Source organism: Pleurodeles waltl, chromosome 4_2 (genome assembly GCF_031143425.1).
Source record: "Pleurodeles waltl isolate 20211129_DDA chromosome 4_2, aPleWal1.hap1.20221129, whole genome shotgun sequence".
NCBI classification, from domain to species: domain Eukaryota; kingdom Metazoa; phylum Chordata; class Amphibia; order Caudata; family Salamandridae; genus Pleurodeles; species Pleurodeles waltl.
Genome location: NC_090443.1, coordinates 1051899388 through 1051926114, shown reverse-complemented (window position 1 = coordinate 1051926114; position 26727 = coordinate 1051899388). Strand labels below are relative to the sequence as shown.

The 26727-nt window shown below is 50.3% G+C and overlaps 1 protein-coding gene across 1 annotated transcript in view; it reads left to right on the top strand.

The window, feature by feature from the left end:
• Positions 1 to 26727, top strand: part of TIMM10 (translocase of inner mitochondrial membrane 10) — a 48783-nt gene that overhangs the window by 20852 nt on the left and 1204 nt on the right. The window lies entirely within an intron of this gene.

Genomic DNA, 26727 nt, shown 5'->3' with positions numbered 1-26727 from the left:
TGTCCCCCCCTCCCCCCCCCCCCTTTCCTTGACTTAAGACCATACCATCCGTGCAGTCACGTGTGGCTCTGCCCCTCCTCAGGCCCGGGGTCGGTGCCGCTCTCCTCAGGGCCCGGGGTCGGTGCCGCTCTCCTCAGGGCCCGGGGGTCGGTGCCGCTCTCCTCGGGGCCCGGGGGTCGGTGCCGCTCTCCTCGGGGCCCGGGGGTCGGTGCCGCTCTCCTCGGGGCCCGGGGGTCGGTGCCTCTCTCCTCGGGGCCCGGGGGTCGGTGCCTCTCTCCTCGGGGCCCGGGGGTCGGTGCCTCTCTCCTCGGGGCCCGGGGGTCGGTGCCTCTCTCCTCGGGGCCCGGGGGTCGGTGCCTCTCTCCTCGGGGCCCGGGGGTCGGTGCCTCTCTCCTCGGGGCCCGGGGGTCGGTGCCTCTCTCCTCGGGGCCCGGGGGTCGGTGCCTCTCTCCTCGGGGCCCGGGGGTCGGTGCCTCTCTCCTCGGGGCCCGGGGGTCGGTGCCTCTCTCCTCGGGGCCCGGGGGTCGGTGCCTCTCTCCTCGGGGCCCGGGGGTCGGTGCCTCTCTCCTCGGGGCCCGGGGGTCGGTGCCTCTCTCCTCGGGGCCCGGGGGTCGGTGCCTCTCTCCTCGGGGCCCGGGGGTCGGTGCCGCTCTCCTCGGGGCCCGGGGGTCGGTGCCGCTCTCCTCGGGGCCCGGGGGTCGGTGCCGCTCTCTCCTCGGGGCCCGGGGGTCGGTGCCGCTCTCTCCTCGGGGCCCGGGGGTCGGTGCCGCTCTCTCCTCGGGGCCCGGGGGTCGGTGCCTCTCTCTCCTCGGGGCCCGGGGGTCGGTGCCTCTCTCTCCTCGGGGCCCGGGGGTCGGTGCCTCTCTCTCCTCGGGGCCCGGGGGTCGGTGCCTCTCTCTCCTCGGGGCCCGGGGGTCGGTGCCTCTTCTCTCCTCAGGGCCCGGGGGTCGGTGCCTCTTCTCTCCTCAGGGCCCGGGGGTCGGTGCCTCTCTCCTCTGGGCCCGGGGGTCGGTGCCGCTCTCCTCTGGGCCCGGGGGTCGGTGCCGCTCTCCTCTGGGCCCGGGGGTCGGTGCCTCTTCTCTCCTCAGGGCCCGGGGGTCGGTGCCTCTTCTCTCCTCAGGGCCCGGGGGTCGGTGCCTCTTCTCTCCTCAGGGCCCAGGGGTCGGTGCCTCTTCTCTCCTCAGGGCCCAGGGGTCGGTGCCGCTCTCCTCAGGGCCCGGGGGTCGGTGCCTCTTCTCTCCTCAGGGCCCAGGGGTCGGTGCCTCTCTCCTCAGGGCCCAGGGGTCGGTGCCTCTCTCCTCAGGGCCCAGGGGTCGGTGCCCCTTCTCTCCTCAGGGCCCGGGGTTCGGTGCCCCTTCTCTCCTCAGGGCCCGGGGGTCGGTGCCCCTTCTCTCCTCAGGGCCCGGGGGTCGGTGCCCCTTCTCTCCTCAGGGCCCGGGGGTCGGTGCCCCTTCTCTCCTCAGGGCCCGGGGGTCGGTGCCTCTTCTCTCCTCAGGGCCCGGGGGTCGGTGCCTCTTCTCTCCTCAGGGCCCGGGGGTCGGTGCCTCTCTCCTCTGGGCCCGGGGGTCGGTGCCGCTCTCCTCTGGGCCCGGGGGTCGGTGCCGCTCTCCTCTGGGCCCGGGGGTCGGTGCCTCTTCTCTCCTCAGGGCCCGGGGGTCGGTGCCTCTTCTCTCCTCAGGGCCCGGGGGTCGGTGCCTCTTCTCTCCTCAGGGCCCAGGGGTCGGTGCCTCTTCTCTCCTCAGGGCCCAGGGGTCGGTGCCGCTCTCCTCAGGGCCCGGGGGTCGGTGCCTCTTCTCTCCTCAGGGCCCAGGGGTCGGTGCCTCTCTCCTCAGGGCCCAGGGGTCGGTGCCCCTTCTCTCCTCAGGGCCCGGGGTTCGGTGCCCCTTCTCTCCTCAGGGCCCGGGGGTCGGTGCCCCTTCTCTCCTCAGGGCCCGGGGGTCGGTGCCCCTTCTCTCCTCAGGGCCCGGGGGTCGGTGCCCCTTCTCTCCTCTGGGCCCGGGGGTCGGTGCCTCTCTCCTCTGGGCCCGGGGGTCGGTGCCTCTCTCCTCTGGGCCCGGGGGTCGGTGCCTCTCTCCTCTGGGCCCGGGGGTCGGTGCCTCTCTCCTCTGGGCCCGGGGGTCGGTGCCTCTCTCCTCTGGGCCCGGGGGTCGGTGCCTCTCTCCTCTGGGCCCGGGGGTCGGTGCCTCTCTCCTCTGGGCCCGGGGGTCGGTGCCTTTCTCCTCGGGCCCCAGGGGTCGGTGCCTCTTCTCTCCTCAGGGCCCGGGGGTCGGTGCCTCTTCTCTCCTCAGGGCCCGGGGGTCGGTGCCTCTTCTCTCCTCAGGGCCCGGGGGTCGGTGCCTCTTCTCTCCTCAGGGCCCGGGGGTCGGTGCCTCTTCTCTCCTCAGGGCCCGGGGTCGGTGCCTCTTCTCTCCTCAGGGCCCAGGGGTCGGTGCCTCTTCTCTCCTCAGGGCCCGGGGGTCGGTGCCCCTGTTCTGATTCTGTTTACAGTAACCCAGCCAGGCCTCTGCCTTTCCTGCCTCCTTCCAGAAAACACGGGATTCTCGCCTTCTACCCGTCGCAGTCACTTTCATTCAACTGAGATATCTAAAGAGTCGTTTGTCATGTTACATGCTGAAAAGTGTAATATCCTAAAGCAGTGGTTCCCAAACATTTTCGACCCACGGCTCCCTTGATCTATTGGCCACTGGCTGCGGCTCCCCATTATGTTACTTTTTGTTGGCGGGTGGGGGATGTAAGCCTGGCCTAGGGAGTACATCCATTTTTCTCCCTGAAAAGAATTGTGATGACGCCAATGAAGGTATTGTAATTCTATATATAACTGTAAAAAATAAAAATGTAACAGTAGTTTAATTACAGCATGCATAGGGTTTTTTTTTAGTAAGGGGAAAATATTGGTTGACGGTAACCCTAGTAAAATGGGCAGGTCTCATTTTTATGTAGTTATAACATAACTGTTTAAATATTGTGAAATGTAGAATCCCTTTAGTTGTGTTTAACCACCAGAGGGCGCTCAAGGACAAAATTAAAAAAGAGCTGCTACAACTGAGTAGTTTTATTTTGTACGAACTGGCCCAAGGGCTATAAATAGCTCAGTGGTTCCCAAACTGTGTGCGGCGCCCCTGGCTAGTTTTGATGGCGCACCAGCGAGCCGCGGCGCACAGAAGTATCAGTTTACCGAAATAAATGAGAAAAGAAACTGTAACAGTTGGATGTTAGTTACCCTCGTAAAATCTTTTTTCTTCTTGCACAAGAAAGATTTTTTGTAATTGTCTGTTGACAGCCTGGATGTTCTTGTGGTTTTGCGGCGCAAGGAGATGGCTCACATCGCCCCCCCTTCCTGTTTTGTAAAGATGAAAACCCGCGCCAAAGACCTCGCGCACATGGCCTTGCATGGCACCCGGAGTTCATCCGCTGTTAGCTTCACAGAAAGTGTTTAGTTCCTACTTGGAGCCTACGAGATCATTTGAGGTGACTTTGCTCTTTGCATGTACTTTATTTCTGGCCAGAAGGTGGCAGCATCTGCACGGTTTTCGCCATAAATGGTAGTTAAGCTGTTTTACTCTTAGAACGCATCTGGTTAACCAGTTTGTTTTCGGTTTTCTTCTATTTCAAGCTGTTTTTAGGATTCTCTGATCACTATTACATCCGTTTTTAGATTTTATACTTTGGGTGTTTTAGTTTGTGTTCTTATGACGAGCTTTGTGTAGGTTCTGTAATATTGCTAGTTACAAACCTTGGGGGCTCAGGTTTAACCTGCTTACCATCAGAGTAAGATGTTCCTTGATCTAAAGTGGCCAAGGTTTCCAGTGCCTTAGTAACTACAAGTTTACTGTCCGCAGTTTTGCAGACGCTTCATTTTATTCGGGGGGGAGGGGGCGAGGTGTCCAACACCCCTCAAAGCCCTCTGAGCAGGTTGAAGGCCCAGCTCTCCTCGCGCCGCTGCAGGCCTCTTGCCCCCGTCTTCTCACTTTCCCTCGTTTTCACGGCTTTCTCCTTGTTTATCTTCTTGCTTTTCCAGCGCCTTGAGGCCCTCACAGGTGATTTGCTGCGCTTTATAAATCCTTGATTGATTCATCCTCTTCATCTCCGTTGAGCCTTGGAGCGGGTTGTAACTCCTCCGTTCCCCCCTCGCTCCCTTTCTTCACAGTTTTGTGCACAGATCAGGCACCGAAAGCTTGCACTTCCCGTTTGGCCTGTTTCTCTTTGCACTGAAAACATCACCAGCCTTCGCTATGACAACTTTAGCACCGAAAACAGAACCTGCTTTGGCATCGAACAAACGTATTAAAAAATAAATCGGAATCAAAATCCTTACCGGAGCCAGTCCTACATAAAATGAAGCAACAGCTTCAAAGCAAGCAGTCTCACCTTCATGTCTAGCCAAAGACGGTGAGGGTGTTGGTAAACTCTGTTATCTCCACCCTTTCCATGAGGCAACTCATGTTTGAGGAGGCTCTGGAATAACCTACACCTCCAATCAAACAAAGGAGAATGGACAAAGACATACAAGAGGCCACCTCACTCTTCATCTCCTCCAATAACCACCACACCACCAACACATTCTCTGTTTCCTCAACACTCTCAGGAAGACACCTTGGATATTCCACCACAAGGATCCCCTCGTTCCCTCCATCTTCCACAAGATTTAGGAGATGGCATGGAACACTTACATACCGCCATCGGCCCTTGGTGTCAGTATTATGTAGATACTTACGTAGGCACAGATATAGAAGCTTATCCAGTGAGACCTTTGCCCACCTGATGACACTACTTCTTTTCAAGAGTTAGTGGGAAGGCCAGAAGCGTATCATCACATACCCCTTCAAAATGATCCTACAGAGGATGACTTCCTTTTTGAAACGGTAACTGCGTCGCACAGAATCTCCCCATGCTTAAAAGAATGTTAGGGAATGCGGGCACCATTTGTCAAGACCCAGCTAGAGCTCGGGTCGGTCCTCCTAGAGTGGAAAATAAGTATAAGGCCTCTCCCTCAGACCCTATATACATCAGGAGTCAGATTCCAGCAGAATCTTTGGTAGTAACTAATGCTAGGAAGAGAGTTCGCTTCCCTCGAACATCTACTACCTCCAAACAGTGACTTACTCTATGTTTCCCTCCAAACATCAGACACCAGTAGGAGGGCGCCTTCAGTTCTTTTTCCAAAACTGGCAGCACAACACTATAGATCAATGGGTGTTGGATATTATCCAACATGTTTAGTCTCTGGTGTTCACTTCCACACCTCTAAATATACCACCTCGCAATCACAAACTCTTTTGAGATCACATCACTCTTCAAACAGGAGGTTCAATCTCTGCTTGCAAAGGAAGCATTAGAACCAGTACCTGTTCAACATCAAGGAACAGGAGAGTGTTCCCTTTACTTTTTCACGCCCAAGAAGGATGGCTCATTAAGACTCATTCTGGATCTCTGACCCCCTAAACCATTACATCATGTCAGAACTTTTCCACGTGTTACCCTTACTGCAGCAGAACGACTTCCTATCAGCACTAGATCTAAAAGACGCCTATTTACATATTACTATTCACCCAGCTCATCTCACATTTCTCGTCTTTCATACAAGGGAACCACTATCAACCTCAAGGCCCCTGTGGTCCTAGCCAGCTCCCCACGTCCTGTGGGAGCCAGCATTGATCTCACAAGCTGCTTCCAGGCATTGCTCCCAAGGAGCTGCTTTAAACTCAGCTCCCTGATTGTGGGAGCAATGTTTTCATCTGTTTCCCTGCATGCATTATACCCCCCAGTCCTGCCCCCCATTTCATTGCATCCTAGTCCTGGGTAGGTTGCGGTCCTTGGGGCTGAGGCAGGAGGGGGGTCTGGTGGGGCCGTATTTAAATAGTTGTTATCCCTGGGCAGGTGGCGGTCCCCAGGCAACCCCCCACATTTATCATAACCAAAGCCCTGGAGGAGATGGCAGTATTCACTGGGCTTTAGCAAGCCCTGGAGGGGGCCCCGTGCGCCCGCCTCCTTATTTTTCACATGCCCCCAGGAGCTGGCCCACCCAGGGGCTTCATTAAAACCGAGCACTTTTTTTTTTCCAGCATCCACTGCAAATTTACAGCAAATCTTTTTTTTTTTTTTTTTGGTTTGTTTGTTTTTTTTGTTTTCTCTGGGAACCAAGCACCAGAGCTAAGGGGTCAGGGTGTACCTACATTGGCCCCACCTTCCCCCTCCCCCCCCCCCAACACTTTTTTCTGGGACTTGGCTAAAGCAGAGTCCCAAGATGGCTGCCAACGCTTCTGGTTTGGAGTGTTGGCAGCCAGTCCCAGCTCTGCAGCTCAGTGCACAAGCTTGTTATTTGCGAAGTCGTCATGACCTCAGATATACAAATGTATTTTCTCTTTAATTTATCAAAAACTACTGAACTGATTTACACCAAAAACACAATCTGCATACCAACCTAGCTTTTGCCAAATTCGGTGTAATTCCATCCAGCGGTTTGGGCTGTAGTTGTGTTCAAAACTCTACGGGTAACCCACGTTTTTTTTGCAATATTTTTTACCTTTGCACTAGGCTTGAGGAGGTCCCCTTCATTATTTAGGAAGCTAAATGAGAGGTTGTTTGATTGAAGCTGTTGTAACATAGCAGCTATTTTGTTTCTCCACTGCTGTTCTGGCTGAGCAGTGACTTACTACAGTTTGAAAAGTGGTTCCTCCATAGTGACTGCAGGTGGGGTCTGTAGGAAGCTGGCCTGGTGTGTGGTGAGTAAACACCTTATGCAAGATCCAGGGTTCCCCTATTAGTGAAATGTAGAGAGTGTCCAGAAGCCAGGTACTCTAAAGGTAGCTGTGGATGAGCAGCCAAGGCTTATCTAGGAGACATGCAAAGCTCATGCAGTACCACTGTAGTCACACAGCACTTACACACATGAAAGAACCACACCGTGTTACAAAATAAAGGTACTTTATTTTAGCGACACAATTACCAAAAATACTAGATGGGCAGTACCCCAACAGGAGGTAAGTAAACACACTAAATATGTACACTAGTAATCAGAAATAGGCATATGAACAGTAGAAAACAGTGAAATAGCAAATAGGCAATAGTGACCCTAGGAGGAGCCCAAACCATATACTAAAAAAATGGAATGCGAATGCAGGATCCCCACACAGGTAAGTGGAATCTGTAGAGGGGAGCTGGGGGAGCTAGGAAACCCCCCAGCAACCAGGAAGAAAGGAGTAAGTTACTCATTTTTCCCAAAACTACCAAAGAGACTGAAAATAAGGATAATGCAACACCCCGACAAGACTGCAAGAAACGAGTGGTGTATCCCTGAAGAGGAAGAACTGTGGAGAGAGGGGACCATGTCCAGAAGTCGCAGAAGTGTTGGGTGGTGGCAGGAGCCACTACCCACCTGTCTGTGGTTGCAGGAGTTGATCGACGGTAGGACGAAGACGGTCAGCAATGCAGCCCTGGAATCGGTGAAGAGTGCCTGGAGGATGCAGTTGACGTCCTACACTGAATGGAAGATTGCAGTCTGTCTGTGCTGTGGAAGCCACCAACAAGCCTTGGCACAGGCAAAAGTGGAGCTGCCGGGGACCAGCAAGGTCCAGGAAGACTCAGCCCACTGAGGGGAGTCCTCAGCAAGGCAGAGAGTCCACAGAAGAAAAGGCCGCCCCAACAGGAGACCTGAACCGGTGCAGAATGGTTATGCACAAAGGGCACCAAATGTGCCCTTCAAAGCATACCAGTGGCTTGGGGAGGCTGCCCCCTCTCCCAAATGAAATCCTTTGTTCTGCCTTCCTGGGCTTGAGCTGCTCAAGCCGTAGGAGGGCAGAAACCTGTCAGGGGTGGCAGCAGCTTGGGCTGCCCGGGAAAACCCCAGAAAGCTGGTAGGAGCAATGCTGGGGGTCCCCTAAGGAGCCCCCAGAGTGCATGGAATCATACTTTCAATACTGGCAACAACATTGGGGTATGATACGACAAGTTTGATACCAAACATGCCTAGATTCGGAGTTACCATTTTGTAGCTGAACATAGGTTTTAGTGAACTATGTCCAGTACACGCGTAAAATGGCGTCTCCGCACTCACAACATCCATGAAAATGGAGCTGGAGTTTGTGAGGGCATCTCTGCTCTTGCAGGGGTGCTCTCACACACAAGAACCTGCTCCATGCCCTGTGGGCTAGCAGGCCCTACCACAGGGGTGACTTAGTGGCCTGGTGCGGTGACTTGTAGTGAAAATGGTGCATGCACCCTTTCATGCAGGCTGCAATGGCAGGCCTGCAGATACTTTGCATGGGCTCCCCATGGATGGCATAATACATGCTGCAGCCCATGGGGGACCCCAGGTGCCCCAATGCCCTGGGTTCCTTATACTAGGGACGTATATGGGGTCGTCAGTATGCCAAATGCGGGGTGTGTGTGGTTCAACAAACCAAATTTAAAGGGAGGATCCCAGTGAACACAGTCAAAACATACTGACAACAGGCAAAAGGTGGGGGTAACCATGCCAGAAAGAGGGTACTTTCCTACAGGGCCCACCCATAGCGCACCCATGGACTGGATAAGCCTGTCTAATCAGTCAGTCAGGGGGTTCTTGTAGAGCGCGAGCTTGTCATCCCAGGTGGGTCTCTAAGTGCTGGTTTGGCGCTGCTGGTCTTGCCTGGCTGGCAGTGGTCAAAAAGCCAGGTCTTGAGTTGTTTTCTGAAGTCCAACAGGAAGGGGGATGTGCAGAGATGTTGGAGGAAGTTGTTCCAGGCTTTGGCGGAAAGGTGGGAGAAGGCGCATCCTCAAGGCGTTTGCGGCAAATGTTGGGGACTTGGGCCTGGGTGAGGGTGCCTGATTGGATTTCTCTGATTGGTCAGTTGATTGTGAGGCGGTTGTTGGTGTGGACATTTCCAGCATTGGGGAGGGTCTCGTTTGTGTGTGTGCGAAGCTTCGAGAGGCATCGTTGCTGCACAGGAGCGTGAGGAGGGCCCTGAGGTGGGGGGTGATGCTGGTCCTTCTGGGGAGGTGGAGGACACGTCTATCTCCAGTAGGAGAATTACTAGTTAAACTGAAAGCCCAACATGCAGAGAGAGTAAGAAAACAGTTCTTTTCAAATTCAGTCTTGGACTAGGCCGGTTTACCCTACCTCCTTTTGCCCACCCGGGGGTTCCAGTGGTGACCCCAGCTTATAGATTGGCAGCTCAGTTACCTTCTCTTTTCCTCATCTCTTCTTGGCACCGTTAGCTAAATTGCCTTTCCTTGCCATCCCATGTACCACCAAGAGCATTGACGCTGTTCATTCCTGACCAGCATACCTCTGTAATGCACTCACACCCCCACCGGAGCGCCTCATTGCCTCGTATAGATCTACGTGGCATCAAGGTTCTGCCTGTATGTACCAGAAGGGAGTGAAGCATTGAAAGCAGATTCCACTTGTGCCAAGCACTACTCCCTCCTTGACCCTTCACTGTTCTCTCTTATTAGCAGCACATCCCAGTGGAGCTTCCAGCATCCTCAGTGCCTCAGGCCTCTGTTGGCTCTCTGCCCATCCCCAGAGGGAGCAGGGAGGTCTGTATTAGTAACGAGACTCGAGGGGCAGCCTCTGCCTACTGACACAGGAGCTTGGTTTGCAGCCCAGCAGTGCCACACTGTGGACCTCTTCGTCAAGTAAAATCATTATTATTAGGGGCCAGCTACTCAAGCAGTTTGGCTTGGGGTCTCAGAGGACACTTGCCCATGTCCAGTGACACTACGGATGCCACGTATTTACTAATGGATAAACATGATCACATAGTTTCAGTAGGGGAGAAATCTGAGCAAAGATACTAAGTAGTCTAGTCCATTACGCCACTGAGATAATCCTCAATTTAAAAAAATTGCCAAATTCTCATTGACTCAAAGATTTTCAATATGACAGTTTGCTTTCGCTTGCCCTTTGGCTGCCTCTGAGTTCTGTTGTGTTTTGTGAGTTTCCTAGGATATGTATGGGTTAATGCCCTTACACATGGCATGACTACAAGAGGGCGGAGAAGGGATATTAGCCCTTAGATCTGCCAGTCCGGGCAGAACAGCAAGGTCTTTTCAGCTGCGAGACATTGGCTCAGTGTTCAGTCTCTAGGATTGTGGCCAAGAATGCATTCCAGGACTGTGCACCTTTCCACACAGGTCAGGAGGCCCCCCTGATCAGTAGCAGGCCACCCTGTGCACACCTAATGCAGACTGCCGCAGAGGGCTCTGTGCACACCTTGGTACACTGCCAAGTGGGCCATTGTGTGCGCATGTATGGCACTGTGCTGTGATGGAGGCACACCTATTGTGCCCTGTGTAATATGTCACTGTGCGCACATACTGAGTATCTTCCAGAGTGTGACCTAGAGTAATCTCTCTAGCAGGCAACTGTGAGTATACATAAAGTATCATGCATGGTGAGGACACCTAAGGCGAGATGCCACGGTGTTCATGTTCAGGGCAATCGTCAAGCTTAGTATAATGTGCACACTTGCAGCACTCTGGGGTCGCCCATATCTGTATATGTTGAGCAGCCACTTCACTTAACTTGGGTACCCTTTCAGGAAGGTACATAGGTTCAGCCTTTGTATACAACTCATTGGTCCTGCTCAGAAGCTACAGTAAGTTTAGGCTATCCTTCCAGTAAAGGACCCTTGTGCTCCCCTAACATAACCTCTGGGTAACACTCTCAGCAGGGAATTGTGTGCTCACGTAAGATACTCTCTGTAGTATATTTACTGCAGTCACTTAGGGTAGTCCTCCCACCGAGGCACAGTGCACTCCCTGAAGTTATCCTTTGTTGTATATTTGGGTAACACTCTCTGCAGGGTATGGTGTGCTGACGTAAGATACTCTGTAGTATATTTACTGTAGTCACTTAGGGTAGTCCTCCCACCGAGGCACAGTGCGCTCCCTGACAATCTTCTTTGTAGTATATTTGGATAGCACTCTCTGCAGGGTATGTTGTGCTCATGTAAGGTACTCTCTGTAGTATATTTACTACAGTCACTTAGGGTAGTCGTCCCACCGAGGCACAGTGCGCTCCCTGACAATCTTCTTTGTTGTATATTTGGGTAACACCCTCAGCAGGGTATGGTGTGCTCAAGTAAGATACTCTCTGTAGTATCAGTCACTTAGGGTAGTCGTCCCACTGAGGCACAGTGTGCGTCCTGAAGACATCCTTTGTAGTATATTTGGGTAGCACCCTCAGCAGTGTATGGTGTGCTCACGTAAGATACTCTCTGTAGTATATTAACTGCAGTCACTTAGGGTAGTCCTCCCACCGAGGCACAGTGCACTCCCTGAAGTTAACCTTGGTAGGATATTTGGGTAACACCCTCAGCAGGGTATGTTGTGCTCCCGTAAGATACTCTCTGCGGTATATTTACTGCAGTCACTTAGGGTAGCCCTCCCACTGAGGCACAGTGCACTCCCTGAAGTTATCCTTTGTAGTGTATTTGGGTAACACTCCCGGCAGGATATGGTGTGCTCACGAAGATACTCTCTGTAGTATATTTACTGCAGTCACTTAGGGTAGCCCTCCCACTGAGGCACAGTGCGCTCCCTGACAATCTCCTTTGTAGTATATTTGGGTAACACCCTGCGCATGGTATGGTGTTCACGTAAGATACTCTCTGTAGTATATTTACTGCAGTCACTTAGGGTAGTCGTCCCACCGAGGCACAGTGCGCTCCCTGAAGATATCCTTTGCAGTATACTTGGATAGCACTCTCTGCTGGATATGGTTTGCTCACATAAGATACTCTCTGTAGTATCAGTCACTTAGGGTAGTCGTCCCACTGAGGCACAGTGTGCAAGAACGAAGAGGACTAGGAACTTCCCCTTTGGTGGATGGATGTCCCACGTCGTCAAGAAGCTTGCAGAGGTGTTCCCACGCAGAAAGACCGCAAACAAGCCTTGCTAGCTGCAAGGGTCGCGTTAGGGTTTTTGGGTGCTGCTGTGGCCCAGGAGGGACCAGGATGTCGCCACTTGGAGGAGGAGACAGAGGGGCGCCCAGCAATGTAGGGAGCCCTCACAGAAGCAGGCAGCACCCGCAGAAGTACCTGAACAGGCACTTAGAAGAAAAGTGAATCAGAGTCCACCCAAAATCACAAAAGGGAGTCCCACGACGCTGGAGGACAACTCAGAAGGTTGTGCACTGCAGGTTAGAGTGTCAGGGACCCAGGCTTGGCTGTGCACGAAGGAAATCCTGGAAGAGTGCACAGGAGCCGGAGCAGCAGCAAATCACGCGGTACCCAGCAATGCAGTCTAGCGTGGGGAGGCAAGGACTTACCTCCACCAAACTTGGACTGAAGAGTCCCTGGACTGTGGGAGTCACTTGGACAGAGTTGCTGAGTTCCAGGGACCACGCTCGTCGTGCTGAGAGGGGACCCAGAGGACCGGTGATGCAGTCTTTTGTTGCCTGCGGTTGCAGAGGGAGGATTCCGTCGTCCCATGGGAGATTTCTTCAGAGCTCCTGGTGCAGAGAGGAGGCAGGCTACCCCCAGAGAATGCACCACCAGGAAAGCAGTCGAGAAAGCCAGCAGGATGAAGCGATACAAGTAGTAGTAGTAGCTAGTAGTAGTCTTGCTACTTTGTTGCGGTTTTGCAGGTGTCCTTAGCAGTCAGCGGCCGATCCTTTGGTAGAAGGTGAAGAGGGAGATGCAGAGGAACTCTGGTGAGCTCTTGCATTCGTTATCTGGTGAGATCCCCAAAGGAGAGACCCTAAATAGCCAGAAAAGGAGGTTTGGCTACCTAGGAAGGAGGATTGGCTACCAAGGGAGGTAAGAGCCTATCGGAAGGAGTCTCTGACGTCACATGCTGGCACTGGCCACTCGGAGTAGTCCAATGTGCCACAAACACCTCTGTTTCCAAGTTGGCAGAGGTCTGGGACACACTGGAGGAGCTCTGGCCACCTCCCCTGGGAGGTGCAGGTCAGGGGAGTAGTCACTCCCCTTTCCTTTGTCCAGTTTCGTGCCAGAGCAGGGCTGGGGGATCCCTGAACCGGTGTAGACTGGCTTATGCAGAGATGGGCACCATCTGTGCCCATCAAAGCATTTCCAGAGGCTGGGGGAGGCTACTCCTCCCCAGCCTTCACACCTATTTCCAAAGGGAGAGGGTGTTATACCCTCTCTCAGAAGAAGTCCTTTGTTCTGCCTTCCTGGGCCAGGGCTGCCTGGACCCCAGGAGGGCAGAAACCTGTCTGAGGGGTTGGCAGCAGCTGCAGTGGAGACCCCGGAAAGGCAGTTTGGCAGTACCCGGGTTCTGTGCTAGAGACCCGGGGGATCATGGAATTGTCCCCCCCAATGCCAAAATGGCATTGGGGGTGACCATTCCAGGATCTTAGACATGTTACATGGCCATGTTCGGAGTTACCATTGTGACGCTGTACATAGGTACAGTACAGTGCACACGTGTGATGGTGTCCCCGCACTCACAAAGTCCGGGGAATTTGCCCTGAACGATGTGGGGGCACCTTGGCTAGTGCCAGGGTGCCCACACACTTAGTAACTTTGCACCCAACCTTCACTAGGTGAAGGTTAGACATATAGGTGACTTATAAGTTACTTAAGTGCAGTGGTAAATGGCTGTGAAATAACGTGGAAGTTATTTCACTCAGGCTGCACTGGCAGGCCTGTGTAAGAATTGTCAGAGCTCCCTATGGGTGTCAAAAGAAATGCTGCAGCCCATAGGGATCTCCTGGAACCCCAATACCCTGGGTACCTCAGTACTATATACTAGGGAATTATATGGGTGTACCAGTATGCCAATGTGAATTGGTAAAATTAGTCACTAGCCTGTTAGTGACAAATTTGGAAAGCAGAGAGAGCATAACCACTGAGGTTCTGGTTAGCAGAGCCTCAGTGAGACAGTTAGGCATCACACAGGAAACACATACATATAGGCCACAAACTTATGAGCACTGGGGTCCTGACTAGCAGGGTCCCAGTGACACATAACAAACATACTGACAACATAGGGTTTTCACTATGAGCACCGGGCCCTGGCTAGCAGGATCCCAGTGAGACAGTGAAAACACCCTGACATATACTCACAAACAGGCCAAAAGTGGGGGGTAACAAGGCTAGAAAGAGGCTACTTTCTCACATCCTCCCACCGAGGCACAGTGCACTCCCTGAAGTTATCATTTGTAGTATATTTGGATAACACTCTCCACAGGGTATGGTGTGCTCACGTAAGATACTCTCTGTAGTATATTTACTTCAGTCACTTAGGGTAGTCCTCCCACCGAGCCCTAGTGCGCTCCCTCAAGATATCCTTTGTAGTATATTTGGATAACACTCTCCGCAGGGTATGGTGTGCTTATTTACTGCAGTCACTTAGGGTAGTTGTCCCACCGAGGCACAGTGCACTCCCTGAAGTTATCCTTTGTAGTGTATTTGGTGCAGTCACTTAGGGTAGTCCTCCCACTGAGGCACAGTGTGCTTCCTGAAGATATCCTTTGTAGTATATTTGGTGCAGTCACATAGGGTAACTCTCTCACCAAGGAATTGTGTTCACAGAGGATCCCTCAGTAGTATGTTCAATGCAGTCACTTAAGGTAGCCCTTCCCGAAAGCCACAGTGTGCTCCTAGAAGGTACTTGCGGTAGTACATCTGGTGCTCTCACTTGGGGTGCCCACCTAACGAGGTGCCATGCGAGGCATGCTGTGCTCACCTCGGGTGCAGAGGTGGAAGTGAGCTGTGCTACAGTCATGTATGGGTCCTCTCTCCGAAGACATCAGGGAGCAAGGACTCCGCCTCTTTCAGGGACACGAACTGGTGCTTTTCAAGGTCGAGCCTGCGAGTGCTTGCACATGCGTCTTGCTTGCGAGACACTGTTGTGTTCGTTAAAGGGCTTGGACCCCGCCTGTTGCACACCATTTGTTGGTTTGCATGCCACTCTTCTTTACAGCCTCGTAATTGGTCAAGGCGTGTCTGGCATCACTTCCGTCTCTCTGTGTGGAGCAGGGATCAAGCACTGATTGATGCAGCTTAATTAGTGCCCGTCCGCTGCTCCTGACATGATCGAGGTGCTATTTGTTTTTAACTTCACGTGCCCCTGTGACTGGCAAACACGTGCCCAGCAGGACAAACAAAATTTTTAAGTTTTATTTTTTAAAGCTAACTTATTTTATTTTGCCAAGTCGTCTTTTCTCAGTTTCTTGTCGTGTTTTCTTTTGTTTTTGCTCATGGGCGCTATTGTCAAAAGATGACACTTAACGTGTTTGAAATATGTCAGACCTATTGCATTGCAAATGCTTGTTTACTTTTATTTGCAATGTGATAATCAGAGGAAAGACCTGTCTTGGGCCTGAAGCAGAGTGATTTAGCATTGGTTTTCACTTGGGAGCTGAAGCCTTTCAGATTTGTGAGCCAGCTTTAGACTTTGTTGTTGTTAACAGAGTATAAACTTCCCCTTGGTTGGGTTGAACTTCATGTAGGCGCTGCACCTCTATGTTTGCATGAGGTGGAGGCAGAGGTTAGTCGCGGAGTATCTACACGTTTGATGTTACTGTCAGTGAGAAGGGTTCTGAGTATTTCCTTGTATAGATTTATGGTTGCAATGGACGATTGAAGATGGATCACTTTTACAGCTAGCCTTATATCATCGTGTGTCTTCAGATACTGGCAAAGGTAGACCTTCTTACTCTCTGGACCAGAAGAAACTCGAATTATCAAGGTGTCCAAAACACATTTTTGTGGCGTATTGTACCACATTTGGGTAGTACTACATGCAAATATTAGTGTCATATTTTTAAGAAGAAAAGTATACACACACTGATGAAATTATTGTTCATGAGAAGTTAGTGACTCTTTCTTGAACGCAAGAGGGAGAATGCTATTTTGCTGATTCTGTTATCTAAAATAGTCTACCTAAGAAGTGATGATGAGTGGGCTCAGCACAATGCAAATCTGCATGTGTATGCTCCTTACGTTAAAAGATGTTGTCACTTCTGAGAATTCTGGCCATTTTTATTTAAAAAAAAAAAAATGCCTGCTGCCGGTCTGTTAGGTTTATCTGGTGGTCACATTGTGGGGTCTCTGAAGGCTGTAACTGGAACAACCCTGGCCGCCATGTTGCATGTTTATATATTTATTGTGAAAGTACCTCAGAAAGTGGCACTTAAGACTCTAGATGCCACAGTATGAAAAAAATGTAAAGTGTTTGGAAACTTCTGAATCTTAGGTGCTGCTTTTGCATCAACAGGGATAGGTTTCATGACAAAGAATGGGGCAGGCTTTCTGCCCGGTATTAATAATTGTATCAACACACATGAAACAACTGCAGTTAAAACAACAGCAGTCATTATTTTACACATTTGTATTTCTCAGGGTACAAGAACTCCACCTAGACACACCCAGATGACACTAACAATGAAATCTAGTCCATTCTGGAGCTGTGTATTCTTAGCGCTATCCCTGCCCCTGCATGCTGAAGGTGGTGTTAGGAAGAAGGGTGCAGCATACAGACCCAGGAATAGCACAACTCCAACACCCCTTTTGAAATTTAATTTGATGCCCTCTTATTCTGAATCATCATCTTGGCTTCCGAGACTTACTCCATCCAGCACTAGTCCTACAGGTCATACGGCGGAGTTAGTGAGCTCTTCCGTGATGTCTAGATTTTGTCTTGCTTCGCTTGGAATTGAAGCAGAAAAGAATCTGCTTGTAGCTGAAGTGAACCGCCAACCATGCCTCCACTGCGTAGAGTGGCCACCAAAGTGTCTCATTGCAGGAGTGACATGCCTAGGACAACATGACCCAGCCCAGTCTAAGGACCGCCTTGAATTTGTTCAGGATGTGTGAATCTAAAATTCATAGTCCCTTTATGAAATGAGAGCAACACCACAAAATAAAATGATGGACAGAGTGTTGAAACTTTTCAAACACTCTCCCCCAAGTCACAGATCTGGGTTTAACCCATCGTTATTTTGCTAGTCACGCCACCCCAGTTTGGATCCAGCGATACGCAGATCAGTTTTGACCCTGGTCCCAAATCGATCAGTCGAGCCCAGACTGGCAAGTCAGGTCCTCCCTAGACTGGAAACAAGCATCCTGGGACCAGTTTCAGGGTACCACCCCCTCATCAGCCTGGCTAGCTTGAATCCAGTGGTGCAGGGACCAAGGGACCCTAATCTGGACATAACCCTAGCCACTTAAGGCGCATATAGCAGTACCACTAAATAAAATGATGGACAGTGTTTTGAAACGTTTTTCACTAACCCTTAGTCACATATCTGGGTTTAATCCATTGTTAGTTTGTTCGCCAGTTCACCCTAGTTTGGACCCAGCCATATGCAAATCAGTCTTGGCCCTGCTCCCTATGGAAACAGTCCAGTGCAAAGACTGGATTATTATTGGGGGTTTGTAAGTAATGGTTTCTGCAACTAGGTCACATTCACTCTTTTTTACAAAAGCATCAGCGATGTTCTCTTTATGGTGCCAACAGATAAGTCCTGCATCAGTCAGTGCAAGGTGAGTCCCGTCTGGCCTACTCCGGTCCAAAGGATTGTTAAGCTTTTCAAGGCCCTGGTAAGAAGTATGGGGGTATGTCAGCGCAATATGACAGTCGTTGCCCATGGCAGAAGGGATAAATGCAAATGTTATATATGATGGGCACACCGATTAAGGAGATACTACCTCCCACATCTCCAGGCAAATGCATGCCAATCTAGCTAAAAGGAAAATTAATTGTGTTTTTTTTTTTCGGCAACATCACATTGGATTTGTTTTCATTGGCAGAGTGGTGGCTCCGTCCAAAGAGAGAGTCAGTACAGTCAGGCCTTAGAACAATTCTCTGCTCCACAGTAAGGGTATGTCCTACCACCAACCAGACCCTCAAGGCAGGCCAGGCCCTCAGAGTTATCCAGAAAGGCCCTCTTACCTCGGACGGAGGTGGTAATGATGAGGCTGCAGGGGTAGCAGGCAGAGAAGGTGGGCGCATTGAAGGCTTATACAACTGGTAGGTTGGAAGCCTAGCAGCAGAGGCCAGCTGACGGGAATCCGGGGCCAGGCAAAGATGCAGAAGCAGAAACAGCAATGATGTTGTCCCCAGGAGGATCAGCTGGCTTGCACTGTATCCGAATTGCCTTCCCATGGCATTTAACACCTGTGTTGATGATGAGCAGAACCTAGTAGGATCCATGCCCTAGAGGGTGCAGTATTCCTTTGACGCACACGTATGTACACCCAGTCACCGGGCTGGAGGGAGTGGCAGGCTTCTGTCAGACACTCTGGTAAGGTTGCTTGAATCTGAGAACGGAAACAGAGACATTGTATAAACCTCCTGCAGTACTGAACTATTCATTGAGTTGTAAATCTAATTTTGCAGATGAGGCTGGAGGAACTAAGGGCAGCATCATAGGTCTGCTTAGGACTTTTTGTAAAGGTTCACTCTTGTTTCCTGTGAGGGAATCGCTCTGAGGGACCAAAGTACTAATGGAAGGACATTGGGTAATTTCAGTTGCGTTTCAGAACATATGTTTGCTTGTTTGTTCTGTGCCACTGTCTCTCTCCACGTTTTCCACCGATTTTGGAATTGTTGGTCTATCCCTAGAGCCTTGCAAACATTCTGTAATATTGCTGACTCCAACAAAGTGCTTTCTTTGGTCGCTTGAGAGCCAGTTCAGTGCCCTGAACAGAGGGATACCATTTCTAAGTAATTGTTTTGCTGCTGTGATGGCATCTGCACAGGTTCAGGAGGAGGGCTCCATCCATCCTGAGAGCATAAAGATAAGTTCGATGGCATCTGTCGCTGTAGATACGCATGTTCTGCAATAGCTCGCCATCTGGTGTTGGGCCGGAGTGTTACAAGTTGTTTTTCTTCGAAGAAGTCTTTCGAGTCACGGGACCGAGTGACTCCTCCTTTTGTCTCCATTGCGCATGGGCGTCGACTCCATCTTCGATTGTTTTTTTTCCGCCATCGGGTTCGGACGTGTTCCTGTCGCTCCGAGTTTCGGAACGGAAAAAATAGTTAATTTCGGAAGATTTTCGTCGGTATTGTTGCGTTCGGGATCGGCGTACTTAGATTCAACACCGCATCGAAGATCGAAGAGCTCCGGTGCCCTTCGGGGTAGTTTTTCGATCCTCCGTCGGGGCCTGGTCGGCCCGACCGCGTGCTGAGGAACGCCGATGGAACGGACCCCGTTCCGTTTCTGCCCCAAATGCCACAATAAATACCCCTACACAGACCAACACTTGGTCTGCAACCTGTGCCTGTCACCTGAGCACAGCGAAGACACCTGCGAGGCCTGTCGTGCGTTCCGGTCCCGAAAAACACTCCGAGACCGTCGAGCCAGAAGACTTCAAATGGCGTCCGCACCGACAGCCCGACGGGAGTTCGAGGAACAGGAAGAGGAAGGTACCTTCTCGATCCAAGACTCAGACTCCGAAGGATTCGACGATACACAAACCGTGAGTAAAACGTCGAAAACCACACAAAGAAACATTTACAAGGCCCAGGGGACGCCACTGCCACCAGGCCATGGCTCGACCCATAAATTCGGTGACCGACCGTCGGCACCGAAAAAGGCCCAAACAGTGCCGAGATCGTCCGACTCCGGTCGAGACACCGGCACGCAGCCTTCTCGGGACCGAGAAAGTGCTGGAGACAAGCCTCGACACCGAGATGCCGGTGTGGACACGGCTCGACGCCGAGACAGCGGCACCGAAACAGATCGACGCCGAGAGGTTTCGGCCCCGAAAAGGAAAAAAGTCACCTCGGAGCCGAAAAAACACGCAGACAAAGTTTCGATGCCGAAACAAACTGCAAGCGACCCAGCTTCGGGCTCTTATACAGAAGAGCACTCGCTAACCTCCCAAATGCAAAAGCATAGGTTTGAGGAAGAGCTACAAGCAACTGATGTGGACCATACGCAAAAGCGTATCTTCATTCAGCAGGGGACAGGAAAAATAAGCACCCTTCCCCCCATTAGGAGAAAGAGAAGGTTGGAGTTCCAGACGGAACAAGCACCACAACCAAAAGTGGTGAAAAGAGTTACACCACCACCCTCTCCTCCGCCCGTGATTAACGTTTCACCAGCACAAACGCCATCACACTCCCCAGCTCACACCACCATGAGCCAGGGTGACCAAGACCAGGACGCATGGGACCTATACGACGCCCCAGTGTCAGATAACAGCCCAGAGGCATACCCTACAAAACCATCTCCACCAGAAGACAGCACCGCGTACTCTCAGGTGGTGGCTAGAGCAGCACAATTTCACAACGTAAGCCTCCACTCAGAACAGGTCGAGGATGATTTCTTGTTCAACACACTCTCCTCCACCCACAGCTCCTACCAAAGCCTGCCTATGCTCCCTGGTATGCTCCGGCACGCAAAAGACATATTTAAGGACCCGGTCAAAAGTAGGGCAATCACACCAAGGGTGGAAAAAAAGTATAAGCCGCCTCCTACGGACCCGGCTTTCATCACAACACAGCTGCCACCAGACTCTGTTGTTGTAGGAGCAGCTAGGAAAAGGGCCAACTCTCACACTTCTGGAGATGCACCACCCCCAGATAAAGAAAGCCGCAAGTTCGATGCAGCTGGTAAGAGAGTCGCAGCACAAGCTGCAAACCAGTGGCGCATCGCGAACTCCCAGGCACTACTTGCGCGCTATGACAGAGCCCACTGGGACGAGATGCAACATCTCATTGAACATCTGCCCAAAGACTTCCAAAATAGGGCAAAACAAGTGGTTGAGGAGGGACAGACCATCTCCAACAGCCAGATCCGTTCCTCCATGGACGCTGCAGATACAGCTGCACGGACAATTAATACATCTGTAACTATCAGAAGGCATGCATGGCTCCGAACGTCTGGATTTAAACCAGAGATTCAACAAGCAGTTCTCAATATGCCTTTTAATGAAAAAGAACTGTTCGGTCCAGAAGTGGACACAGCGATTGAGAAACTCAAAAAAGATACGGACACTGCCAAAGCCATGGGCGCACTCTACTCCCCGCAGAGCAGAGGGAATTACAGCTCATTCCGTAAAACGCCCTTTCGAGGGGGGTTTCGAGGTCAAAGCACACAAGCCAGCACCTCACAAGCCACACCGTCCAGTTACCAAGGACAGTATAGAGGAGGTTTTCGGGGACAATATAGAGGAGGGCAATTCCCTAGAAATAGAGGAAGATTCCAAAGCCCCAAAACCCCTACTACTAAACAGTGACTCACATGTCACTCACCCCCTCCACACAACACCAGTGGGGGGACGAATAGGTCATTATTACAGAGCATGGGAGAAAATCACTACAGACACTTGGGTTCTAGCAATTATCCAACATGGTTATTGCATAGAATTTCTACAGTTCCCTCCAAACATACCACCAAAAGCACAAAATTTAACAACACACCATTCCAATCTCCTGGAGATAGAAGTGCAGGCACTATTGCAAAAGAATGCAATCGAATTAGTGCCAAACACACAAATAAACACAGGAGTTTACTCACTGTACTTTCTGATACCAAAGAAGGACAAAACACTGAGACCAATCCTAGACCTCAGAGTAGTGAACACTTTCATCAAATCAGACCACTTCCACATGGTCACACTACAAGAAGTATTGCCATTGCTAAAGCTGCACGACTACATGGCAACTTTAGACCTCAAGGATGCTTATTTCCATATACCAATACACCCATCGCACAGGAAATACCTAAGGTTTGTATTCAAAGGAATACATTACCAATTCAAGGTACTGCCTTTCGGATTAACAACCGCACCAAGAGTCTTTACCAAATGTCTAGCGGTAGTCGCAGCACACATAAGAAGGCAGCAGATACATGTGTTCCCATATCTAGACGACTGGCTAATCAAGGCCCATTCGTTAATAGAGTGCTCAAATCACACAAATCATATCATACAAACCCTCTTCAAACTAGGGTTCACCGTCAATTTCACAAAATCCAAAATTCTGCCACGCAAGGTACAACAATACCTGGGAGCCATAATAGACACATCAAAAGGAGTAGCCACTCCAAGTCCACAAAGAATTCAAAATTTCAACACCATCATACAACGCATGTATCCAACACAAAAGATACAAGCAAAGATGGTATTACAACTCCTAGGCATGATGTCATCATGCATAGCCATTGTCCCAAACGCAAGACTGCACATGAGGCCCTTACAACAATGCCTAGCATCACAGTGGTCTCAAGCACAGGGTCACCTTCTAGATCTGGTGTTAATAGACCGCCAAACTTACCTCTCGCTTCTGTGGTGGAACAACATAAATTTAAACAAGGGGCGGCCTTTCCAAGACCCAGTGCCACAATACGTAATAACAACAGATGCTTCCATGACAGGGTGGGGAGCACACCTCGATCAACACAGCATACAAGGACAATGGAACGTACATCAAACAAAACTGCATATCAATCACCTAGAACTTCTAGCAGTTTTTCAAGCACTAAAAGCTTTCCAACCAATAATAGTTCACAAATACATTCTCGTCAAAACAGACAACATGACAACAATGTATTATCTAAACAAGCAGGGGGGGACGCACTCCACGCAGTTAAGCCTGCTAGCACAAAAAATTTGGCATTGGGCAATTCACAACCAAATTCGCCTAATTGCACAGTTTATACCAGGGATACAAAATCAACTCGCAGACAATCTCTCTCGAGATCACCAACAGGTCCACGAATGGGAAATTCACCCACAAATTCTGAACACTTATTTCAAACTCTGGGGAACACCTCAGATAGACTTGTTTGCGACAAGGGAGAACGCAAAATGCCAAAACTTCGCATCCAGATACCCACACAAACAATCCCAAGGCAATGCCCTATGGATGAACTGGTCAGGGATATTTGCTTACGCTTTTCCTCCTCTCCCTCTCCTTCCTTACCTGGTAAACAAACTCAGTCAAAGCAAACTCAAACTCATATTGATAGCACCAACTTGGGCAAGGCAACCCTGGTACACAACGCTGCTAGACCTATCAGTGGTACCCTGCATCAAATTGCCCAACAGGCCAGATCTGTTGACACAGCACAACCAAAAGATCAGACACCCAGATCCAGCATCGCTGAATCTAGCAATCTGGCTCCTGAAATCCTAGAATTCGGGCACTTACAACTTACCCAAGAATGTATGGAAGTCATAAAACAAGCCAGAAGGCCATCCACCAGGCACTGCTATGCAAGTAAATGGAAAAGGTTTGTTTGCTACTGCCATATTAATCAAATACAACCATTACACACAACTCCAGAACAGGTAGTGGGTTACTTGCTTCACTTACAAAAATCTAACCTAGCTTTCTCTTCCATTAAGATTCACCTTGCAGCAATATCTGCATACCTGCAAACTACCTATTCAACTTCCCTATATAGGATACCAGTCATTAAAGCATTCATGGAGGGCCTTAGGAGAATTATACCACCAAGAACACCACCTGTTCCTTCATGGAACCTAAATGTTGTCCTAACTAGACTTATGGGTCCACCTTTTGAACCCATGCACTCCTGCGACATACAGTTCCTAACCTGGAAGGTGGCATTTCTCATCGCCATTACTTCCCTGAGAAGAGTAAGCGAGATTCAGGCGTTTACTATACAGGAACCTTTTATACAACTACACAAAAATAAAGTCGTCCTAAGGACCAATCCTAAATTTTTGCCAAAGGTTATTTCACCGTTCCATCTAAATCAAACAGTGGAACTTCCAGTGTTCTTTCCACAGCCAGATACCGTAGCTGAAAGGGCACTACATACATTAGATGTCAAAAGAGCATTAATGTATTACATTGACAGAACAAAGAACATCAGAAAGACTAAACAACTCTTTATTGCATTTCAAAAACCTCATGCAGGAAACCCAATTTCAAAACAAGGTATAGCCAGATGGATAGTTAAATGCATCCAAATCTGCTACCTTAAAGCTAAACGACAGCTGCCCATTACACCAAGGGCACACTCAACCAGAAAGAAAGGTGCTACCATGGCCTTTCTAGGAAACATCCCAATGCAAGAAATATGTAAGGCAGCCACATGGTCTACGCCTCACACATTCACCAAGCACTACTGTGTAGACGTGCTATCCGCACAACAAGCCACAGTAGGTCAAGCCGTATTAAGAACATTATTTCACACTACTTCCACTCCTACAGGCTGATCCACCGCTTTTGGGGAAATAACTGCTTACTAGTCTATTGCAGAACATGCGTATCTACAGCGACAGATGCCATCGAACTGAAAATGTCACTTACCCAGTGTACATCTGTTCGTGGCATCAGTCGCAGTAGATTCGCATGTGCCCACCCGCCTCCCCGGGAGCCTGTAGCAGTTTGGAAGTTACCTTCAATTATTTATATATGTATCATCTCAACCTTAAATAGGTGCATACTTAGTCACTCCATTGCATGGGCACTATTACTACAATTCAACTCCTACCTCACCCTCTGCGGGGAAAAACAATCGAAGATGGAGTCGACGCCCATGCGCAATGGAGACAAAAGGAGGAGTCACTCGGTCCCGTGACTCGAAAGACTTCTTCGAAGAAAAATAACTTGTAACACTCCGGCCCAACACCAGATGGCGAGCTATTGCAGAACATGCGAATCTACTGCGACTGATGCCACGAACAGATGTACACTGGGTAAGTGACATTTTCATTATGAAACGTACAAGTCTGTCCCACACCCTGGCATCTTGAAAAAACCCATCTAAAGGTGCATGGACGGGCCCCAAAGGGGATTGTGAGCAGCAGCTGTGGTCTTAGAACCTTTCCATCAGTGTGGGACAGGCGGATGGTGCGGTACCAACAGTGATTCTGGGCTTTAGAAGAAGAGAATGGTGCATACCAGTAGTTTGCTGTGGCACACCCCTTGCCATCCCTGGTGACATGGATTGCTCAGTGATGTAACGTGCAAGGGTGAGGAGTAGACATTTCAGTGTGATCACACACCCAGTGCACTCTCTTCACACCCCCTGAGGGTCTCTGTTATATTTCTGCTTGATCTAAGACTGCTTTTCACTTTTGAGGCCTGCTCCTGCAATCAAGACACATCTTTCAGTGAAGGCACATGAAACAAATCAATTCCCACAATATACAAAACAACATCAGCAGTTTTAGACAAAGCAACTTTCTTAGTGACTGGAATCGGCCAGTGTGCGAGCAACCCACTCCGATACTCACCCTTGAAAAGATGGACTTCGGCCCTTTTAAGATAAGGGTCTCTCGGTAGGTACTAGGGCACCATGTCGGTCGAAGTTAGCAGGCACCGCACCGGTGGCTTCAGAAAAACAGTAAAGAAGGCAGTGGAGTTTCACCATAAATCTGTTTGCTGGTAGGTCCTACAAGCTGGAAAGTTCGGACACCTAGATGCTGCACAGTGTGACTTGGGCATGGTCTGCTGGTTCTGGGTAGTGGATGTAGAGATTTCGCTGTGATGTGGCAAAATGTCAACAGTCCTAGCCATGGGATAAGCCATTGGCTATTTGGAATACTAGAGTGAGTAAATTGTAGATGGCCCTGGTTTTCACAGACACTGGTTTTGCTGGTTGGACATTGTGTTATTTTATGGTGTCTCTCTGTATTGGAGTTTCTAACCCTTAGCAGCTTTTAGAGTCATCATTGATTGTTCAGCTTCACTATCCCAGAAAGGAGTCAGGTCCTCAAAGCAAGTAACATGTTTATCCAGTTAGAGCGCAATAGCACTGTGGGCCGTGGGACACCCTTGCTAAACGGCCCTGTGGAGAATGCTGCCAAGTAACCAGCCCTTGAACACAATAGTGGGGTTAGGTTCTCCAGTGTCTATTTCAGTGTTTGTAGAGTGAACAGAGGTGAGAAGAGCTCAGCGGGCAGTGCCTTGTTGCTGACCAGAGATCACCGGAGAGCCGACAGCAGTCGAGAAGGTGGAGAGACGTTTCCAGAAATGCTGTTGGGCCCTGGCTTCCTGGCTGCATATTTGCACTTCTGGGCTTTTGTGTTACAGAGCTTTGTTATCTGGTTTGTTAGCTCACTTGGTTCAAGAGAACGCATGACTACAACTCAGGGAATGCACTTGGATATCAAATGAAAGCCCGTGATTAGGAACCTAGTATCTCTCTGAGAAGTAGCTAGAAAACCGGATATGTGAGGCTTCCAAATTTCAGTGCTTCTTGTGGCACAATAGGGCGTGCCCCAGATCCAGCTAATGCCTCCATGAGTGAGAAATAAATACCCGAGCCCAGTGAAGCTGGCCACTGCATGAAATGGTCTGGAGGTAGTATATGGTGCCTTCTCCTGAACGGTCCAGACGCAAACCCAAGTAAGAAGACTGGGTCTGTACCAAAAAAAGGAAATGGCCCCAGACAGCTACCCAGACCTGCTCCTTCAGCCATTCCTTTGCCTTAATCTCCGATTGTGTGCAGTTTTCTATGCAGTTTTAAGTTTACAGTAGATGATCTGGTTCATTTGAACTCCTTTCCCCTCCAGCCGAAGGGCCTGGTTATTAATCTTTTAAAGTTCTGTGGACTTGATCGTGGTTTGGGACATGTTGCGTTGTGAACCATACTCCGGTAGTTGGCTCGCATTAGACACTGATGACAGAGACTGGATTTTTGAAGGTGTTGAGCAGGAGTTAGGACCCACGAATGGCTTTACCCCTTTTGTGGCAATTAAAAGTGCAGTAGGGCAGTCATGCCGTCTCTTATTTCCTAGGAGCATTTAGTTCCGGTTCACTGCTAGAGTTGAATAATAAATATCACGCAACCAGTTACCTTTCTAAAGGAGAAAGAAAATCCGTTTTGAGGTCCCTGGTTTTAAG